The sequence below is a fragment of the Vanessa atalanta genome, chromosome 7 (genome assembly GCF_905147765.1).
Source record: "Vanessa atalanta chromosome 7, ilVanAtal1.2, whole genome shotgun sequence".
Taxonomy (NCBI): Eukaryota; Metazoa; Arthropoda; class Insecta; order Lepidoptera; family Nymphalidae; genus Vanessa; species Vanessa atalanta.
This window is the reverse complement of record NC_061877.1, coordinates 8,065,975-8,088,747: the sequence shown is the minus strand read 5'-3', so window position 1 is coordinate 8,088,747 and position 22,773 is coordinate 8,065,975. Positions and strand designations below refer to the sequence as shown.

The window sequence follows — 22,773 nt, the reverse complement described above, 5'->3', positions numbered from 1 at the left end:
CCACTGAATTTTCATGTGCTTAATTTGTGTTTATAATTCATTTCGTGCTCGCCGATGGAGGAAAACATCGTGAGGAAACCTGCATGTGTCTAATTTGAACGAAATTCTGCCCCATGTGTATTCCACCAACCCGCATTGGAGCAGCGTGGTAGAATATGCTCCAAACCTTCTCCTCATAGGGAGAGAAGGCCTTAACCCAGCAGTGGGAAATTTACAGGCTGTTAATGTAATGTAATGTAATGTAACTTAGTATTGTCGTTAACCAGTTTGAAGGTTCTTGTGAGCCATTGTAACTACAGGCGCAAGAGACATAAAATCTTCAACATCATCCCAGGGTTGGTGGCCCATCTGCTCAAAAGCGTGAAATTCAAGCCTGTTAAATTAATAGCGTAAATTTAAGGTAAGTGAAAGGTTGGCAGCGCAATGGTGATGTAAGGAATGGTTATTTTTCTTACAGCGCCAATGTCTAGACAGTGGTAACCATTTACGTACGTACGGAAGTACGTCTAATGTTATTGACACTTACGTTTTATTTTATATTCGTAAGCTTTGGCATAATTATTCGAAAACCGAAATAGCTGCCTTATTATTATAAAATAACTCTTAAGCCTTGTCATAGCTCCTTTTTTTATAAAATATAACGGTAAATATATTTCTTTAGATAACGATACTGATGAGCTTGTCATCGATTTGGTGGTCCAAATGCGGCGATGATAATTCCCAACGGATAATAGTGCATTTCGCAGGAAATAATAGTGCTCAAATTTGTACAAAACACAGCGGTGAACTGTCTATTCCAACATAATCGTCTGGTTTTGATGAGACGGTAATGGGAGAAGGGGCAGGACTGACAGACAAATTTACAGGCTGTTAATGTACATTTTGCACAAGTCAATTATTGCAGAAAATAAAAATCTCAATACACTCATTTTTAATTCATAATTGTTTTCAATGCAATATTCTCAGGGTCATCATCTTTAACGAGTCATAAAAGTATTAAGGCATGATACATGTTCAAAGATAACATTAAAAATTTAAACGTATTTATAAGTAACGTTAGGTAATTACAAGAGATATTCAGTTTTAAAATATGCTGTTTAAATAAAAAGAATATATAATCATTTTCAGCCTGTAAGCTTGTGCAAATTGATAACAAGTGAATTGGAAAATAAAGATACATTTTTATCGTTATAAAGATCGTTTTTATAGAAATATATTAGTCCTTATTTAACAATTTTTACGTGGTGGCTTTGTGCTAGCCCGTCTAGGTAGGTACCATCCACTCATCAGATAATCTATCGCCAAACAGCAGTACTTAATATTATTGTATTCCGGGTTGAAGGGCGAGTAAGCCAGTGTACAAGGGATTTGCTATGGGTGGTGGTGACCACTTACTTTAAGGCCGACAACTTAAATCATAAAAAAAATTCTAAATTTAATATCAAAATTAAACAGCTGAAACAACAGTTTAAATACAATGTCATTGCTAATACACTTGAGATTATTTGTTTTACGAATATTGTAAGGTTATAGTGATACGAGTATATTATAAGTACTTAGTTTATATTTATTTAATCAGGAAATTCTTTTTAAGAATTTGAATAGACTTTTTTTAGAAGTGAGATATTTCAAATTCAATTTTAATGGAGAAATAATTAAATTTAAAGTTCAATTATATTTTATGTAGTATATAGATTTATTTAAAAAAAAAGGGTTCATAAAATAACCTTTAATTATTCGTTTTCTTAATAGTTCAATACATTAAATATTGTTTCAAATATTGTCTTTATTTAAACTTAAATACAGACCTAGTTTAAGATTAAATCTTTCATACACATATATTATAGCCGAATTACAATTGTAGCCGAGGGAAAAGCTAGTATTCGTAATCGTAATGATGGCCTGCTGCTTGATAAATCCCTCGTTACAAAGAAGACATATTTATTCTTAGTTTTTTTGAGTAACGGACGGGTCAATGTCCTTAATTTTTTCACATGAAAATATCATTACTCTAATTGTAAAGAGTCACACGTAAACATCTTTTTGTTGAATATTCCGAAATGAGAAACTGACAAAAGAAAGAAAAATGTGCGAAAAATATTGCGAAATGTTTTTAGGAACTGCTTAGAAAAATTACAGAGTGTTTTTTATAGTTCAATTTATTTTAATATTACTAAACATAACAAAGTGTGTTGACTTAAAAAAATATTGATAATTATTACATTGTGTATGTAAACACTAGTTCAAACATGCTACTTCACCCGAGTGTGTAGTTGTAGCGTACCAACCGCCCCAGGTGTAGGTGCTAGGTACATTTTTCCGAGATAAAGTAACAAAGTAACATATGAACTATTCCAGATTATAGGCTGTGTTAAATTTCATTCAGATCCGTTCAGCTGTGAACGTAAATATATAGAAATAGTAAGATAAGGTAATTCGTTTTCGCACAAATAAACAAAATTATAATAATATGTATTTGTATTCGTTATTATCGTAATTATTTACCGCTATATTAAAAATCACACAATTATTATAACTGTTGAAAATGTTAAAAACATTTTAATGGCGCAAAAAATATATATTATTTTTCTTAACCACACAAACTATTGCAAGACTTACTTCGGAACGTCTTGAAGTCAGCTAAAAATAACTCAAACCTGTACACACCTTTTTTTAGAATCCTCTATGTACTTTAATCTTTATTTCAATCCGATTAAAAAGCAATAAGGGTTTGTATTCGATTAAAAAGTATAAGGGTTGATTCCGCGAAGAATTAAATATGCAACATACTCGTACGTTTAATTTTTTGGTCCGAGTTATATTTCATTGTCTTAAATATGAAATACATAAATACCAGCTGTTATAAAGGTTAACAACATGTTATAAAAGTATTAATAAGCTGAGTTGCAAAGAGGATCCAAGTTGTATTTAACATATTATATTTTTTAAACCATTATTTATACCAGTAATACTTGATAAATTTAAACATTTTTATTATTTATCACTGTACCATTTCGGCTCGAGATGGCCCAGTGGTTAGAACGCGTGCATCTTAACGATGATTTCGGGTTCAAAGTATCACCCAGGCAAGTATCACTGAATTGTCATGTACCTGATTTGTGTTTACAATTCATCTCGTGCTCGGCGGTGAAAGAAAACATCGTGAGGAAACCTGCATGTGGCTTATTTCAACGAAATTCTGCCACATGTGTATTCCGTCAACCCACATTGGAGCAGCGTAGTGGAATATGCTCCAAAACCTTCTCCTCAAAGGGAGAGGAGGCCTTAGCCCAGCAGTGGGATTTACAGGCTGTTAAGGGGACTACATGAGCTAAATGCAAGTTTTATAATGCAAAAAAGTATATGATCCAATGCAGTAAACCAAATGAAAAAAATATATGATAATCTTCAGGATACATGCTAAGTATTTGTTATTTTGAAAACATGATTTAATTAATTTGGTACGATAGAAAAAAATCACAAAGTTACCTCTAAAAAGATCTTTTAATCAATAATAACTATACTTATATACGTTCCATAATTTTGGTTTTTTGTCAGATTATTCTACAAGCAATATACTATTTAACCTGGGTGTCACTTTTTTAGTAAAATCAATAGATTTTTTTAAAATCCGATATTCTTATTTTCGAACAAAATGCGTACGCATGTGTGCGTAAACGCCGTGTACAGACAATGCCGGCCGAGGCCTGATGCTATACAGACGTGTCAATCTTATCGCCGCATCATTCATTACGTTACGAGATATTTTTTTGTAATTTTAATTGTAAATTCATTGTTTCATGTTTTCTTATAATAAATTTTATTCTTTCTTGTAAATAAATATATTAAGTTAAAATAGTGTAGTAGTAATTAGGCATTTGTTTTTTTATTATATTATTTGTTATAAATTTTAATTGTGTAAATATGGGAAATAAAGTGAATCGCGTGAGGAAAACTAAAAAACGTTTATATAAATCAAGCGCCGAAAATACATATGAACGATATTAAAAGGTAAGAGTATTTAATTAGTAAACATATTTTTTTTTTTATAAATTATGAATATTGAAAACATCTATTAGAAAAATGTGCAATCAGTTCGCATATAATCAGATTTTTCGAGCCATTCTTAATAATTACGATAGAGTATTTGGTCAAAGGAAGGAAAACATCAATAGACTTTCATGGGGATCAAGTGACTACATTCGATCCCCATGAACTCGAAGCATTTTTTTTTTCATTATAACTACTATGACATATTAAGATACATATTTTTTAAATACATAATTTTATAATTAATAAAAATGTAATTACTAACATATATTTATTTTTTACAGAATAAAGAAAGTCGAAAACAATAACACGGAAGCTATTTATATTGCGTAAGAAGTTAATTTTATCGATTGTTTATAATAAGAATTAAAGTTATGAATGAACTAATTTTAATAATAATAAAAAAAAGTAAAGTCGTAACAAAAAAATGTAATTGTTGTGAACCAGAGAACTAGAATATTTAGAAGTGTCATTTGTACGTAATTCATAAATTTAAATTTTTTTGTAACGTCCGCCATATTGGATTGAATATAGCAGCAATTCATGAATCGTGCATTGTCATCGAGATTAAATATGTGTGCCAACTTTCAGCTGAAAGTGGGTGTAATATTTATTCCAAGATTCCAGGACATATGTAATAACATTAATACATACAAGTGAAATTAAATAAAAAAAATAAAAAAAAATAACACTAAATGTTTTTTTTTTGTAGTACTAAATATAAATAAAAATATTTTAAGTTTAATTAAATCAGTTTTATTTTTTAATCATTTTCGAATAACAGTCAAAAGTAATACAAATAATTCTAATATCCTATCTATTTTTATGAGATTTATGATTAACCTTTGATTCATCAATGATTCAACCAAATCGAATTGACAACATTTTTTTCTAGTAAATATTTAGTTTTTTTTTTTAAATTGAATATATATTTTTTCTTTATGAACCAATATTAATAAAACGAACAAATACTACGCTATATGTTACCCCACGGTCACTACACTACAGATTTCGAACACTTACGATTTTATTATATAAATAGATCATTAAACTTTTATAAAATGTTAAAAATTGGTATGTTTCAATATTTAGTATAAGAACTAATTGTGGTATAATAATATAAATAATAGAAAAAAAAAGGTTAAAACTAACTGTCTATTTTATTGTATACAAAATATAAATAAAAATATTGTAAGCTTAATTGAATCAGTTTTATTTTATAATCATTTGTTAACTAACATCGAAAGAAATAAAAATAATTCTGTTGTCCTATCTATTTTTTATGAGATTTATGATTGATCTTACGTCGCTCGGTTTGGCGCCATCTATTAGAATATTTGGGCGTAATCTCGTCACCTCGCTTAACCCTTAGTACACGGGCTTGCCGTTTTTGTCGATTTTGTAAGTGTGTGCGTGCGATTCTCAAGGGCACTTAGCTCTTGTAGTCCTCTTAATGTAAAAATTTTATGTAATTTATCAAGTATTACTAATTATATTTGATTTTTTACTATCTCATATATTTAAAAATAAATATAACAAAAAGTATGTATATGTGCATTTCACTTACGGTCGAAGTGAAACTTAATAATTAAATTATTTTTATTTTCGTTTGTCAACACATTTTCGTTTCACCGATTACAAATCACAACGATAGTCGAAAAGCTATCTTAAAAAAAATATCTCAGAGACATTTAACCGAATAGTTGGTAACGATAAATTCGTTTCGTGATTAATAACGTAGTAGTAACGGCGCTCGCCACATGCTAGAAAGGTCAATGTTAACAGCTTTTAAACTAAGTATGTAACTACGTATTAAGTCAATACACTCTACTAGAGAGCATGCAGAATTTTTTGTATTAATACTATAATAAACTACTAAAGAGAGAATTTATTTATATCTTCGATCATTATTAAATGCATATATGATCTCAGGGGTATTTTCTGTAGAATATCACATAGGATACCTAAAGCTCTTATGCAGACAATGCGGCGGGCAGGAACTAGTTATTACATAAATAATTTAAAGTTTTTGTATCGAAAGACAGAGGTTGAAACAATTATATATAAGATAAACTAAACTTAAATTAATAATGCCTGGTAACAAAATCATACAAACACATTAATTAAAAACATAAAACTTAAAGATAAGATACATAAAACGTACGTTAATTAATTATAAATGAAGTAATAATATTCTTAATTAATTTAAATATAATGTATCAGAAATGTCTTTAATAGAATAGCATCTAAATATCAAGGCGTGTTCGAACGAATTCAGACGAAGTAAATAAAGTAAGTAGATACAATGTAGCTTGTTTTAATATTATACACGTCTTTTAAACTTTTCACGTTCAGGTTATTTAATTTATTTATAAGACAAAGTCATACTTCATTAATTAAAGCATATTCGCTCTGTAACGAGTTAATTAAACTCCTACCAAGTCATAGAACGATAACTGTCGATGAAAAAATAAAACGTGTTCGGTGTAGTATTATGACCTCTTTCTAATTAATTCAAAATAATTAATAAACTAAAAATAACATTTTTTCGAGCATGCTTACTATCCTTTTATTGCTTCAGTCTTTAATATATGTTTAGATACTTGTTATGTAAATTTTATATTTTTAATATTCAATCTAAGTGAATTAATAAATCTATAAACCGCCTGTTTTTGTTTATTTAAGAAATAATGTTTTGTTTTTCCGAACAATTCCACTTTAATCGCTATACATATGTATAGACAACAATAACTAATCGTTTCATGTCAAATACGACAGACGTGAGTTCTATTTATCATGTATTGAACATTGATTGAACCATTTAGCTATAATGTATAATATAAGTACTGTTATTTGCTTTGTATGTTTCAAAATCCGTTTATTCCTATTCCTTATAATGCATTGGTCGATTATCGCAACCGTGATGTTTCGTTTCAATTTAAAATTCATGATTTTATTTATTTATTGCTTACGTAGTATACGTAGTAAATTCGGTTTCAGTTGACTATAATAAGAATCTTATATCGTGATTCTTGTAACAGGCAAGTTAAACAGTGATTATTCTATGTAGTTGAGCGCATAAGCAAGTCAACACCCACTTGGAGGCTTGGTATTATATAAGGGTTCGTGTTGGGCAGACAACTAGTTCGGAGCGTCACGGCGGCACGGCGCGTGCGCAAGCGTGCCCTGAAAAGATGAAGTGGGTACCGCTGGTTTTATATATTGCCATACTTCATGTGGGGGAAACATGTAAAATAGCCCACAATTCTGCCTAATCCTTTTTTATGCAGTTTTCATATTGCGTCATCCCCAATAAATGGAATAAAGGCAAGCGACAAAAAAACTCATGTAATATTTTCTTTTGAGAGAAATTAAAAATGCATAGCTCTCAATATTAAGAACTCTATAAAAAATATGTAAATTATATCTTCTTAACAAAATCAGATGTCAGTTACGCTTTGACTTAAAACTTTTACATGACGTTTCGGTAATTACCAAACCGGACTAAAAATGTTTGTGCCTTATTTGCATGAATTTCGAATAATAAAAAATATTATGGAAATTTTGTATGGCTAATAATACCTGAAAACATGTAAAAAAATCAAATCATTACTTTAAAATAAAATTACTTCTAGGTATGAAAATTTTTAAAGCGGACTTAATCATTTATGACGGCTTAGAAAAATTTCATATTTTATCTGTATACATTTCAAGACCCTCTCCCTTAAAACTATCAGACGTTTAAGCTTCATGTTTAATTTGACACCCCACGTAGGGCCTTTATGTGTATATCAGTAGTAGGTACTCAAATAATTATTATTTGTCGTAGTCGATTCTAATTCATGCTACCGTGTACCTTCGTGTACTTGTAAAATGATTCTTACATATAAAAAAAATAGTAATAGGTATATTTATATTTATAAGTATTCTATATTGTATTTGAAATTAATAAAAATAAAGTATCCTCTCATTGTGACGTTTTTGTTTTTTTTTTTGTATGGAATTCAAAACGAAATGCAACTAAGTAATTATTCAACTTAACAATTTAAATATTATGCGTTTAACTAACTTTTTAATTCAGAGGCAACTTGCCAAAACGAATGATATTAAATTAATATTTTAAAAACGTTTTACTTTCATTGTTTAGTGTTGACGTCAAAGCCAACGATGTCAAGAGACCATTTCTGCTAACCGAATACAAGGTCTGGTTGCTCGTCCAAATTTCGTAGTTCAATAACAAAGCTTACAAGTGAATAGGTCGTATACGCATTCCATCCGGTATAATCAAAGATGTCCCGGTGGCTAGAACACGTGAATCTTAAACGAAAATTGTTGATTCAAGCCTAGCGACATCGTTATGTTTTTATGTGCGTAATACGTGTGTATAATTCGTTAAGTACTGCGATATAAAAAAAAAACATGGGAAAGATCTAGAATCCGTCTAATCGCATTGCAACAAGCTCATGGAAGCCTCTAAACCAGAGCTTAGAACGTCTTCCATGAGCTTGTCTTTGTCTTCCATGTCGTTGTTGTCTTCCAAGGCGTCAGTCCAGCAGTAGGAAAAGGCTTTAGGTTTTGTTGTAAGACATGTATATCACTTATAAAGTTGCATAACATTATCTTATATTAATTAAAAACGTATTAACAAGATCTCACGCAAGTTTAAAAAAAAACCGAACGTTATTCTGTGTAGGAATTTTTTATAACGATTTTTTAATAAAAAGTTATTTTTATATCAAATTAGCATTAAATTTTAATTAAAAAGCAGTCCTGGACTAAAAAAGATATATTCCTAATAAGAACCGACAATTTAGAATGAACGTTGTAAATTATTGTACATATATATATATGTACAATAATTTACAACGTTAACCTTTAGCCCGAGATGGCCTAAAGGTTAGAACGCGCGCATTTTAACGTATTATTGCGGGTTCAAACTTTCGTGCTCGGCGCTGAAGGAGAAAATCTTGAGGAAACCTGCATGTTGCTAAATAAAATTCTCCCTTAAAGATACTTATATACCCCCACCCGCACTGAAACAGCGGCCAAAGGGAGAGGAAGCCTTAGCCCAGCAGTGGGGCGTAAACAGGCTGTTAATTTACTTTACTTTTAAATAAAATATCTATAAATGGCGTTATAAGTACGATATATAGAAACTGACTAAAAAGTTTCCACATAAAAAAGTTCCTATACTGGATTTTTTAATTTATTTTCTTTTTATTCTCATGGTTATAACTAATGAATGTAATTAGGAATAGCGTTATTTTACCGTTATAAATGTTTCAATTTCGCTTCTATTAGCTTGTAACATAGAATTTTGCTATCACTTAAATAATAACAGCGATTATCTCATACAACAAACAGTATTGCTAAACTGTTTTATATTGAAGTCCTTCAAGAATTTAATCTGAATAGATATGTTCGCGACATTTTACTAAATAACATAAAAATACATAATATACCAATCACAACTTAAACACGTATTTACTGATTTCTCAACCGACATTTTTAATTACTACCTTATCATTGCACATGAATCACTGAAAAACAACTACGTTATAGCAAACATTGTTATCTATGTAAACACTGTGAATGATTTTAAGAGTGGTTTTTGATGTATTGCTTCGAACCAAGGTTGAGGTGTTCTATGTATTAACAAAACAATTTGAATCTGGACTTTAAAAATGATAATACCGATCATATGGAGTATTCGCAATAATTTCGTACGTATCATCATCCTTAATGCATAATTTTCTCATTGGAATACAATAATACCCCTATGTGCACAATATATTACTTTTTTGTATATTCATTACTGCATTTTTTGATAAGATAGTTTTGCGTTTTAAGAGAATAATTAGAAGATACCTTTGCGTCGTAAGTTTCTAAAGACGTTTATTTATGAAATTCATCGTTACTTTGTTGTTTCATTCAACTCCGTTATATGTTATTAACTTAATAATAATGAGAAGCATACGACATATATTTTTAATTCCATCATTTTAGCCAGGAACTGTACTGCAATTTACGTATATGAAAAAAGTTATTTAGAATTTATAAATTCTACTGTGTATAACACATTAATCATACTAAGTCGTGGTTTTGAATATGGTGTTTCATGTTTCAAATTGACGTAAACAAATTCAATTCAATATCAAACTTTCGTTTGCTTGATTTTGAATTTTATGAAAATGATGATAAATCATATTTAATAACGACAAACTCAGCTGGGCATTGACCTTCTAATTAGTTCCATGCGACCGGATCCTCTGTTTAGCCGTTTCATGAGCAAATCTCATCACAATGAAAAACATATTTGACTTTACAACTGTAAGCGCAGGTTTTAATGGAGGACGAGGAAATGTTGCTACCCAGATTTTAGTCAAAATTTTAATCATCTATTTATCGTTTATTTATTATACAGAACATTTTTACAAAGTATTAATTTGATAGGGGTTCATATTATGTATCAAAATTCCACTTCCATATCGTAGATGTATGTATGTATATGTCATATAGATTTTTTTGTACAATGAAAGCCTTGTTATGCGAACTGGCTAGAAAACTGGCGAAAGATGTTAGTTAGATCGTTATAAATTATGTTATTGTCGCTAAGTAGGAGGGTAAAGGGAATTTTATATGTAATAGATAACGCCTAGGTTATGTTCAGTTGGTCTTCAAACGACATAACGAATATAATGACACAAATATCACGTTCGGAATCGTATTTTCAATTCTAAATAATTTTATTATAATAAAATTATTTAGGTCAAAAAACAGGTCTTAAATGCCCAGTGTCCTCTTCAGAAAATTATTTATTATACATTGTGTACGCAAGTTGCCTAAAACATTTGCAAATCGGTCGCGTGATACAATAATAAATATTGTTATATGTCGAGACTGATTATAGTAAATGTACATTGTACGTCTGAAAATAATTTATCTATATAGCATACTAAATATAAAACTTAAATAAATATATTGTAATATATTATATAACTACTCCACAGCGCCAAATAATGGATTCAGATTTTGTGATTTCCTTTTTTGAAACTACACTAATAAATATTGTGAATATGATAAAGTAACTAAAAAGTTCCAACATAAAAAGGTTCCTATTCTGGATTTTCTGTTTCATTTGGACTTTGCACCAAACAGAGACAATTTAGCGCCACCTATCAGATCTTGACATAGCTATGAATCATCATCCCAACATATAAATCTTTTGTGTGAATATGACTTCAATCGGTGTCGGAAGTTACACGATTTATAACAAATGCACGAGCGCTACTATATTTCTATATATATTTTGTATACGATTGTTGTGCTGTTTGTTATATAATCTATCTTTATCATTAAAAAACAAATTGACGTTTTTGCATTGCGATACAATACACTGCGGACTCAACTACTATCATCTGTATTTGGCTTAAATTGAGTTTTTTAAGCTTTGGCAAAAATGAACATTTATATAGTTATAATTAATGACAATTAAGATGTTAAATAATTATAATAAAAAAAATATATTAAACCATATTTAAAGACTATTGTTGAAAACATTATAATCGTTTTAATATAAATTTATAATAACATTTGTAGTGTTACTATAAATTTATCTTTTTAAAGCATTTCAGGTTACTAAATTATTGAATCAAATATATGTTTACAATAGATATGTATAAAACATTGAATGTAATCTGTCATGTACTAGAGACGTATGACCTTTACACCTGCCGCATGATTCATAACTGCTGGTTCAAGTTCAACAAATAAATGGTTCGTTCAATAGAAACCTTCCTGTTTATCCTCACAGGCATGGGCCGTAACTGGCTTGACAAATAAACACACGATTATATTGCTTGTTAAAGATGATATTAAAGGTAGAAATCGAACAAAACGGACCGCAATCACGATATGGGACCTTGTCGTGTGCTTCTCATGCTAGTCACGTATCGAATTATAACAATCAACGAATTATTCTTTACTACACGCATAAAAAAACTGATTCATGAGAAAACAATATTTTTAGAATAATTCTGTAACTATAAAAGTAAATATAAATATCTTTTAAATTTGATAAATGACGCACAGACATTTGATTGGTTGACAATTTTAATGCAATATAACATAAAAATAAACATTAAATATTATAAAACTATTAAGTGTTAAATTACTGATAAAACAGTTTGATTGAGGAAGTAATTGCTTAGTTAGCTTAGTCGAGACAAAGTCTAGGAAGGAAAGCCGAAATTATTTTAACAAGACTAAAATAACGCGGAAGACAGTACATAAGCGATAACACTAAGTGGAAATTTCCTTAGTGTCAGTTCTGAGATTACAAACAGTTTGTAATCCATCACGACTGGTTGACTTGAGTAAATTCGCAAACGTTAATATCACAAATAGGGTGTGTGTAGACAACTCAAGATATGAAAAAAGTAATAAACGGGCGAAGAGCTCTAATACAGCCTACATAGTTGATTTGAATTTAGACATGAATGTATTTGCGATAACGTCTTTGTAAATGACCCATATGTAGATTAAGTCCGATCCCTCATTGATGTCAAATATTTTTTAGATGTGGAATGTTTTATTCTTAGTTTTTTTGACAAACTTATCAACCTGTTTTTGGCAAATTTGGGTTACGTTGATTTTAGTCATTCAAATAAAACAATAGAGTGATATTCAAATAATTGGTAAAAATATACATTTAAATACAACTTTGTGTACATATGAATAATGTGTAGGCAAAGTCAATGGGAAATTTATTTAAATATTAAGACTGCTTAAGAAAAAAAAAACATATAGCGTAGTTTTAAGTCTATTCATAACATTGGTTTAGACTTTAGAGTCGAGATAATGATTCTAACGAGCACTCGAATTTAAATAATTTAAAAATATTCACAATTTGCGAGAAGCCGGTCGAGAAAAAAAAAGAAGTAAGTAAATATTCGATCTAATACAAGAAATTGGCGAGGTTGTTAAGGTACAATATTCATAAAAAAGGCGAATATATAAATGAAAAACGTCTTCGTTTTAAATCGACTGAAAAGCTGTGAGGCTAAGTTTTTTTGGATTCGCATTTGCAAATTTTATTTAAAAGATAAAAAAAAACAAACATTTTTTATATAATATACCTACTAAGTAACAAACTTCTGAAATATGTATTAATATAATGATAAAAACATTTGATACGAAGAATAAAAAAAAACTTGATCACATGTATAAAGTAGCAGTCTCTTAAATCATTTTAATAATAAAATAGTTTGCAAGCCTTTATTCTAATTTAAGCAATCGATCAATCGGCGTGCAAAAAAATACGCACAAGCAAATTATTTCCGTATGAATCAATGATTAATAAAATGTATTCGTCTTCATATATTAAAGTCGACCAATTCAATTAAATTTAAATAATGACTTTAATAAGAATGACGTGTTTTAAATATGTTATAAAATTTACTGTAATATTACAGTACATGATAAAAACTTCACGAATACGAATACTTAATAAAGATATGTAATAATTTGCTTATAATTAATTTTAAGACTCCTAAAAAAACATATGTTAATCTTCCACATACAAAGTCGGCATAAATTATATGCGACTCGGGCAGTATCTTTACCTGTAAAATCAAATCAAGCATAATCAACGGCCTAGATCCTACTCTTAAATTTCAAAGATATAATAGTTATATTTTGCTTTGTGGTGCAAAAATAGTAATTATATCTTAATTCCATCTGATTCTGATCACGCAGTTGTAATGTATTTATAATTCTAAATCGTGTAACGGAAGTCAAAGTTACATACCTATAGTCAATACAATATAACATTATACGTTCAGTATTTCTAATGAACCATTATTCTTAATATTCTTAAATAAATTATTCGCAATCTTTAAGGTTTTTGGTGAAACGGGATAGGCTATGACGCATAAAGTCAAGGCTGTGCGTTAAATGGGACTGCGGGTGGTGCCATCACTTAACCTATTGTTTTTAGGACGTGAAAATAGAACAAGGTGATAACAACTATTTTTTCTATATCTTAATAAACTACCCAATGATGAAAATATAATTTCGGTTGCAACTTTAGATAACCCAAATGAAAGTTAGTAGATATGACCTAATACAATTAACAAAATTCTAAATTTGAAATATCACTGAGATGGCCCAGTGGTTCAAACGCGTGCGTCGTAACCGATGATTTCGGGTTCAAGCCCAGGCAAGCATCACTGAATTTTCATGTGCTTAATTTGTGTTTATAATTCATCCCGTGCTCGGCGGTGAAGGAAGAAACCTGCATGTGTCTAATTTCAACGAAATTCTGCCACATGTGTATTCCACCAACCCGCATTGAAGCAGCGTGGTGGAATATGCTCCAAAACTTCTTCCCAAAGGGAAAGGAGGGCTAAGGCCCAGCAGTGAAAATTTAAGGCTGTTAATGTAATGTAATATAAAATATCACCGTATACATATATAATGAAAGTAGTAAGAGGGAAGCGTTTTAATCGATTTATTTTACGATTCGCATATCATTATCCGATAAAAAATAGACGTAAATAAATTTAATATATTAATAACCGTAAACTCGAGTATAAATCGAAAAATTGGGGTTGCATTTAATACACTATACCAGGTTTCGGGTCAAACTCTTCTCAAATCACTCAACTACTTCCACTGTGACGAGTGATAACGTACTCTCTGTATTATTTCATCCGGCATTATCTTCTCTCGGCTGTATTGACAAGGTCACTGCGTCGCTCTCGATTGCGATCGTAAACATTTAATTCGTACAAGGCTAGAGAAGTCAAGCGCTGTTTATAGCTAAAGCCTCTTTCATCTGTAACGAATTAGGTAAATCTAAGATCGTCATTGTAGTTTTACAATTAAGGTAGAAATATGTTGAATATGTGAAAAATTGCGTTATCGCATAGTTCAATACACACGTTAAATAATTCTTATTGATTAGGTAAATGCCGTTTACGATTATAATTACCTACGTACGTGTATACGCTATTAATAATAATTTGTTTACGTAAGGAATATTTTTTTTAAAGAATACGTAGAAAACAAAAAATAAACTACATATTGCGTTGATGAACGAGACGTTTCTTAGTAGGTATTATTTTATTACCTAATTAATAATTTTATTTAAATAAAGACCAATAAATTATTTAATTTTTTTTTTGCGATCTTTGCCTTACTAAACAGTAGACTCATTCTAATTCATTTTTATAACTATATATATTTGAAAACAATGTGTGTAATGTTTACGATATTAATAAAAAAGAAATAATGAATATGTTGAACGAATGAATTTTGCCTATGAATGGCATTCAAGGTCTAAAATTACAGTAATGCACGAGAGAAAGAAGCATGTATTCACAGAATGTGAAGGTAGGCAACGACCTCCCTTCCAATAGCATAATTAGTGCAAGTTGATACACGACACATGCGACAATATTTTTCAATACTTTTGTTGGAACAGTGTTTCAAGCTCTCTAGCTTTAAGTGGGTACCACTCATCATATTTTCCGCCATACATCAATACTTAGTATTGTTATGAAGGGTAAGTGAACAGTCACAAGGAACGTAACATCTTAGTTCCCTAGGTCGGTGAGGTGACAAATTGGTTATATGAGAAGTTATTAATCTTTCTTAAAGTACAGTCTATGGGCAATGGTGATCATCTTGCAATTGGGTAGTATTTATCAGTTTGCCTAACTATCAATAGTAATATTATAAATGCGAAATCAATTATATCTGTCCGTCTGTCTGTTACGTTATCACTAGACGAAATTTGATTAAATTTGATATTAAGCAAGCTCAAATCCAATGGAAGGATACAATACATAGAATTTCATACCTCAAACCAACGACCGCCTTCTACAACACACGAGCGAAAACCGGTATGTCATAAAAAAAGCGAAAATTGTGCTTCGCGGGCATAATCATAAAATTCATTATTTAACAAGTTTACTATTTAACGTATGTAGAAATGTATATCATTGATGATTTTAATATTAAAACAATTTTAATAAAATGTTATTATATTAGACTCAATTATAAGGACTTGATAGCGAACACGAGACAATAAAACATGGAGTATAAACATGTTCTATCACGTACGCACTCATATGAAGATGCAATTGACTACTTTCCTTTGTACTTGGTGTTGAGAACCTCTTTACAAAACAATCGTTTTTTTTTTTATATATATATATTTGGTTCACTGTTCAGATAAAACAAAAATTATTTACTAGAATAGGGATAGTGGAATGTTTTATAGCAATGGATCTTATCTAAAGCATGTAACAATAAATGTCTCTTATTTAATATTTTTATATCAGATATTTAATACGCAAATTATTCTATTGAAAATAACGCTATTTACGCGTCGAGTGAGTTGAGTTTTTTTAAACTGTTTAATTTCAAAAAAAATATTTTAAAATAAACCACTTGGTGGTAGGGCTACTTGGTGGTAGGGCTTTGTGCAAGCCCGTCTGGGTAGGTACCACCCACTCATCAGATATTCTACCGCCAAATAACAGTACACTGTATTGTCGTGTTCCGGTTAGAAGGGTGAGTGAGCCCGTGTAATCACAGACACAAGGGACATAACATCTTAGTTCCCAAGGTTGGTGGCGCATAGGTGATGTAAGGAATGGTTAATATTTCTTACAGCGCCTTTGTCTATGGGCGGTGGTGACCACTTACCATCAGGTGGCTCATATGCTCGTCCGCCAAACAATGCCATAATAAAATAAAAAAAAAAACCTCGTGGTCTTTGGTGAAATAAATATCCTGAAACTAGCAACAGTGTAGTGAAATAAACTTAACCCTAAACCTTTCTTCTTCTTCAAAATTATAAAAAATCTTAATTTTGTTATTTTTTTTAATAATTACATATATTTAACATTAATTTAACAGCAAATATTTAATAAATTACATTGATTATTTATGTCAAATATATATTTAATAAAAACTGCCATGAAATGCATTCGTATTCTAACGGTAGCTTCATAATACATATCATCAGAGCTTGAATGGACTCGTTATTTCAGTTATGTTCAACCTCGCAATACTTGATGGTAACAAGGATGCGTAGCGCTTCTAATGACGTTCATTACCAATACATCATTGAAGTGAAAAAGAGAGTTATAAAGGAAATGACTAACTGAAAAACCATTTTTTATTGAATAATCAGCTGTGCTTATTTCTTAAGATAAGTCTCATTGACTAACACCTGTTTCACACTGTTTAGTTGGTTGACGTTTATGATTATTACTCCCATTAGATCATGGAAGTGAGAGATCAGAGCTTACATCTGTCTTTGTCTGTTTTGTTAGTTAATTTGAGGGTGGACGTCGTGACCGTAACGTTTTTGATGTCACAGTCAGTTTTAATAGACATTATTCAAAATATAGGTAATGAGCCATTAAACTAAGAATTGAATTGAATTCAAAATATAATCTTTAGAGAAACAGACCATTATAATATTGAACGTGTAAGTTAATACGATTACATGACTTATTTTCCGCATACTTGTCTTCGTTACCAAGTAATTAACAAAGTATGATGACTGAACTATATCTATTATTAGGCTACAACCTGACGATTTGTTTAAATGTGCTCGTTGTAGATACAATATTATTCTATTAAAGTAAATGCTTGCGACAATCCTATAATGAGTTTCATTATAATTTAAATGAGGGCTAATCTGAATCACACAATTTCTATAGGGATTGTTAATTCTACTATCTTAAGATCAATTGTATGATTTTCTTTGCAAAGTTTTCTTGCAATAGCTAAGAAATTAGTACGATAAAAGACGTAAAATAAATGTTTCATTCATTTTATGCTGTAATTTAAATGATCTTAAGATATCACGATTTTTACGAGTGCTTTAATTAATAGCCTTAAATAATAGGTTTGAATTTAGAACGCAAATTGAAAAAGTTATTTTTTTTTAAATTATGATATTAATAAAAGGTCATATCGTAGAGGATCAATAAACTAATTTTATTATATAATTACTTTCGTTAAGTCATATCGTCGAAGGTATGACAACAGTATCCTGAAATATGTCGAGTATTCCTCGATAAATAATATAAGATTAATCGAATAAACAAAAATCTATAGCTAATTTTAATTTTACAGAAATTTACCGCCAGACGAGTGCCTCGAACTCTCTTTAGAAATGCTTTCTAGTAAGCTATCCGCAACCACTAATGGTTTTGGCATCGATAACAGAGCTTAACACAGAAAAACATCTTAGTAGCTCTTACGATACGATATGTAATGGTTCTATTCAACTCTGTTTACATCACGAAAAATACGGGAGCAGTTAACATGAACTTACCGGTGTCAACAGGAATAACATCTGTTGTCAGCTGAACGGCAACTGACGCCTCATACGTGTCGACCTCCAGTTTTCTTTACCACTAATTGAACTATCACAGAACTCACAGGCGCACTGTCATCACAACCACTTTGTTTACAATTCGTTGTTCGTTTTTTTTTTTTATTTACACTTTTTTAATCGGCGCCGATCCGAACAGTTTTTACGTCGGAACTTAATTTTCCTCTTCCGACAATTTGGCTGCTGTTAAGAATATTCGCACGTCCGAGATTAAATACTAGCTGCTCTATTTATATCCTAAAAAAGTAGATAATAAACACTTTAACTTTAAAATATATTTCTTAATTAATTTTTTTTTATTTTTCTTATTTTATTTCACGGGTGCTCTTACTGCAACGATATGACACTCAAATTAATAACTTTTGAAAATTTGTTATTAAAATATTAAATAAAACCAGAAGATTTGTCTTATATTAAATTAATATACCAGTTATAGAAAAAAAAAAAAAATTAAACGTCAAGGAATGTTGATTAATTTAGTTACAGTGAGTGATCGATTTTAATCGCTATCATTTCCTTTTGCAACCGCGTGATTTGGTGTCACATGATTGCTCTTAATATCGCACAACTTTTTACCATGTCAAGCGACAAATTAACTTAATTAGAAGTAATTTTTGATGGATTCATTGAAAGAATTCGAACGAATGACACGTCGATTAACGAAACAGTTTAAAATTTAAAATTTCTTTGCTAATTAGATATTTATTGTATAGAATCGATTCTGAGAATGTGGCATATAATCTACGAATGCCTTTGAATATTTATACCTCGTAAAAACGTTATGACTTAACGGCTTATTATTTTCAAGTTCACATCATCAATAACTAATGCAGCGAGCCGCGAACGCACCGACAGCACGTGACCGGCAGAAAATCATTGTCGTTCTCTCCTTGATGTGATAGAAAATGTATAAAATGGACTTCTAGAGTCGTATGAATCATGGAATATTATCCTTAATAAGCGGAGCAAGGATAAGTTCGTTTTGCTTCAAGCCGACATTAGTTTCACATACTTGAACCAGCTCGAATATACTGTATGCGACGGACTGATTGAATCGTAATTTTGTCGCGTTTTACACTATTTATGTCTTACTCGCCACTTCACTAGCATATCCATAACAATGATCTTAGAAAAATATTTTTAAGTAACGTGGTTTCCGCATTTATTATAATTTCTATGAATATTTATGAAGTCGAACAAGCTACAGCCACCGGCACGGAAATCTCAAATACGAAAAACTGAAACGCACGACATATCGCTACGTTTTTCGCGGGAACGAGCGAGGCAATGTCAAGAGCATCCGATACTGAGAGCGCGATAAGGGCTTTGTTTTATCACTTTCTTCGCTATTGCATAGATTTTACGTCTCATTCTAGAGCGATGTAAAAAGTTAAGCAAACGATAAGACACAAAACGTATACGATTGCCGATAAATTAGTACCTGAGTAGGTACGACCGCGCGTGCGGTTTGCGCGGTGTTCGTCACACGAATGCCGCCTTGCGTCTCGACCATTGTTTACAACACTAATTACATTTTCGTTTCGATCAAGTTTACCGGTCTAAGGCTGTGACGGAAAATCTGGCTAGTGTCCAATAAACGTCATATGTCATAGGGGGACTACTGACAAGCGATATTGGAAGCGAACTGAACGATTTTATATAATTATGTTATTAACATAACATTTTGATTTTGGGGGTCAAATTATTCTGGTTAATATCTTAACTACCTTTTTTACTCATTTGTTCAATTAAAACGTTAATGAATTCTTATAAAAAAATAAAACGTTGTGCCAAGTAAGCACAACGAAAAGCACTTTAATCAAACCGAAAGGTCGCGGTTACAGATCAGGGCGTGTATTATTGAAGTTTTGCACGAGAAAATTATTTTGTGTTTTATATTCATATCGTGTTCATTGATTAAGGAAAAAATGACATACGTTCATTCGTCACAGCCTAGTATTGCTTTTTCCTTAACGAGTAAAGAGGTTTTCATCTAGGTAGTTACTTAAATTACTTAAAAAAAATAAACTCATATTTTGTGAACGTGTTCAAATGCAACGTTAAGGATGAAAAATTATATTTACATTAAAAAGTAATCTGAATACAATAGAATAAGTTGTTTTCGACAGAATTAACGAAGTGAAATGACTGATAGGTATGGCCGAACGGTGTAATAAAGTCGCATCATTTATTTAATTGACTTACATTACGTAAGTTTTAAAGATATTTGTTGAATTGTTTTCTGTTTACATATTTAGTTTATTTCAGGATTTGAATTTGAAGGAATATCCTGCGAGATATATAAACGTTTGCTGAAATAAAAACGTATCTATCTTTTTTTATCATATATAATTTTTATTACAAATTTATCTCCTTGATAATCTTAACATCTTTCTTATATTATTAAAAAAAAAAACAAGGCTACATAAAGTTAAACGCTACGTAGAATGCGAAGCGTGAACTATTTGATTATTTACTTGTCACCAATTTATTTTAAATAACCTGAGTCGTGATAAGTTAATCTTAAAATTTTATTGAATGTTTGAAGTTTAAATAAAACTAAACCTTATTAACAGGTTTGCACGTCTTTAAGATCTAACCACAGAACAAATATAGGAACTATAACACATACTTGCTCACTTAACTCTGTCATGAATAAAAACAAATCATTGTCACATGACATTAACTTCACTTAGTCTTTAAAAGAAATTGGTCCCTTGTCACTCCACTCGCGTAGTGTGTAATCAATTATGTTTTCCATGATACACAAAAACAGTAAGACCCTTTGATTGTATAAAAATATAGTACAATACTTTTAATGAGATTTTTTAAGAGTATGTTGAAAATAAAATCTTCAGTGGCGTTACTTTTCCAAATTTATGTAGTTTTGTTTGAGTATCAATCAATAAATTAAATTAAGCATTGTATTTAGTAAATATTACCAGTATGACACCCAACGTATATTCATTGCATTTTTATACAAATTACAATAACCTTTAATAGCGACAGAAAATTCTTATATTATTATTATTATTAAATAATATAACATGAAAACTAAGTAAATTATTTTGCTGATGAATTTTATATTTTATTATACTTCGTGTTTAATGTAAATAAGTCTAGATCAACACTAACCAGTATTAGTTAAGTGTATATTTGGAAGTATTCCTTCTGACTAATGGTGAACAACTGAGTCACAGACATCAACGCTCGTTCGCTTTTAATAGGACGAGAGTAATTTAGTCGACGGACGTAAAGAGAAATGCAGACGTTACATTATTTATAAATAATGCAAAGGGCTGAGTCATTAACGTGATTTTGTTTAATTATAAAAAAGACACTCCAACACTAAATTGCAACTTCAAATTATGACGAATACATTTATATTCCTATATTTTATCAGCAAAGTTTCGAAAATAGTGCAAATGTTAAAAGTTATTTATGAGTACATAAAATTATTTGTATTACAAATTTCTAATTGAACTATTAACATCTTAAAAATTACATACATTTACTTGCAAAGTTTTTAATCAATACGACTGTAATAAGGTGGTTGGTTGGGATATAACTATGCTAGTAACAAACTTTTCTTTAATAGAGCAGTATTATATGTTTATTAACTGAATAGTGATAATAGAAATAAAACGAATCGATGTTATTAACTCCTTGCTAATAAACATTGTATTGACGTCATATAGTAGGTAGCTGGAATGCTTTGTCTCCTTCGTTCAAATGTGAACTTACTGATTACAAAAAGAGAAAAACCAATGCGTATATTTTCACCCGACTATCAATGATTATTAGTTATTATTATTATTATTAGTTATAAGATTATAGTTAAAAAAGGGTAAATATAAATACAACGTTCTAATGTAATAGAATTGTCTCATAGTAACGAAGCGGAAATACCATATGTTCGAAATCAATATGTATTAGGTTTTTCAAGCAAAATTCACTCGTGATTTTAATGTTTGCACGATATACAGTACGACTTTTCCTTAAAATTTATGTCAATAAAATTAATATTCCTCGAGAGTCATGAAACTTCGAAATGTTTGTTATGAATATTTATATTCATGTAAAATATAGTACCTTTATATACACGAGATAAAATGTTTATTAAAACCTCATTAAATCCGTTGTATCCTTGGTAAATATTACAGAACAACATAAATCTATTTTTGTACAAGATATAATGAAAAAAATATTTAGATGGCTTACTATATAAAACTCTGAAGGTCTCTAACAAAAAAAGCTAAGAAACACATTGTAAGGACGGTGACGGAAATAGTTTTATGACCTCC

At 30.2% G+C, this 22,773-nt stretch overlaps 1 protein-coding gene across 3 annotated transcripts in view; it reads right to left on the bottom strand.

Annotated features, from left to right (window-relative positions):
- LOC125065463 overlaps positions 1-22,773 on the bottom strand; it is a 157,899-nt gene that overhangs the window by 89,940 nt on the left and 45,186 nt on the right. The window contains exons 1-2 of one of the 3 annotated variants that reach the window (XM_047673047.1): positions 19,911-19,952; positions 18,410-18,706 (exon numbers count right to left, since the gene is read on the bottom strand). The exons of the other annotated variants lie outside the window; for them this stretch is intronic. The gene's annotated coding sequence lies outside the window, so the exon portion shown is untranslated. Of the gene's footprint in view, positions 1-18,409; positions 18,707-19,910; positions 19,953-22,773 lie in introns of those variants that run through there. 3 annotated transcript variants of the gene reach the window in all.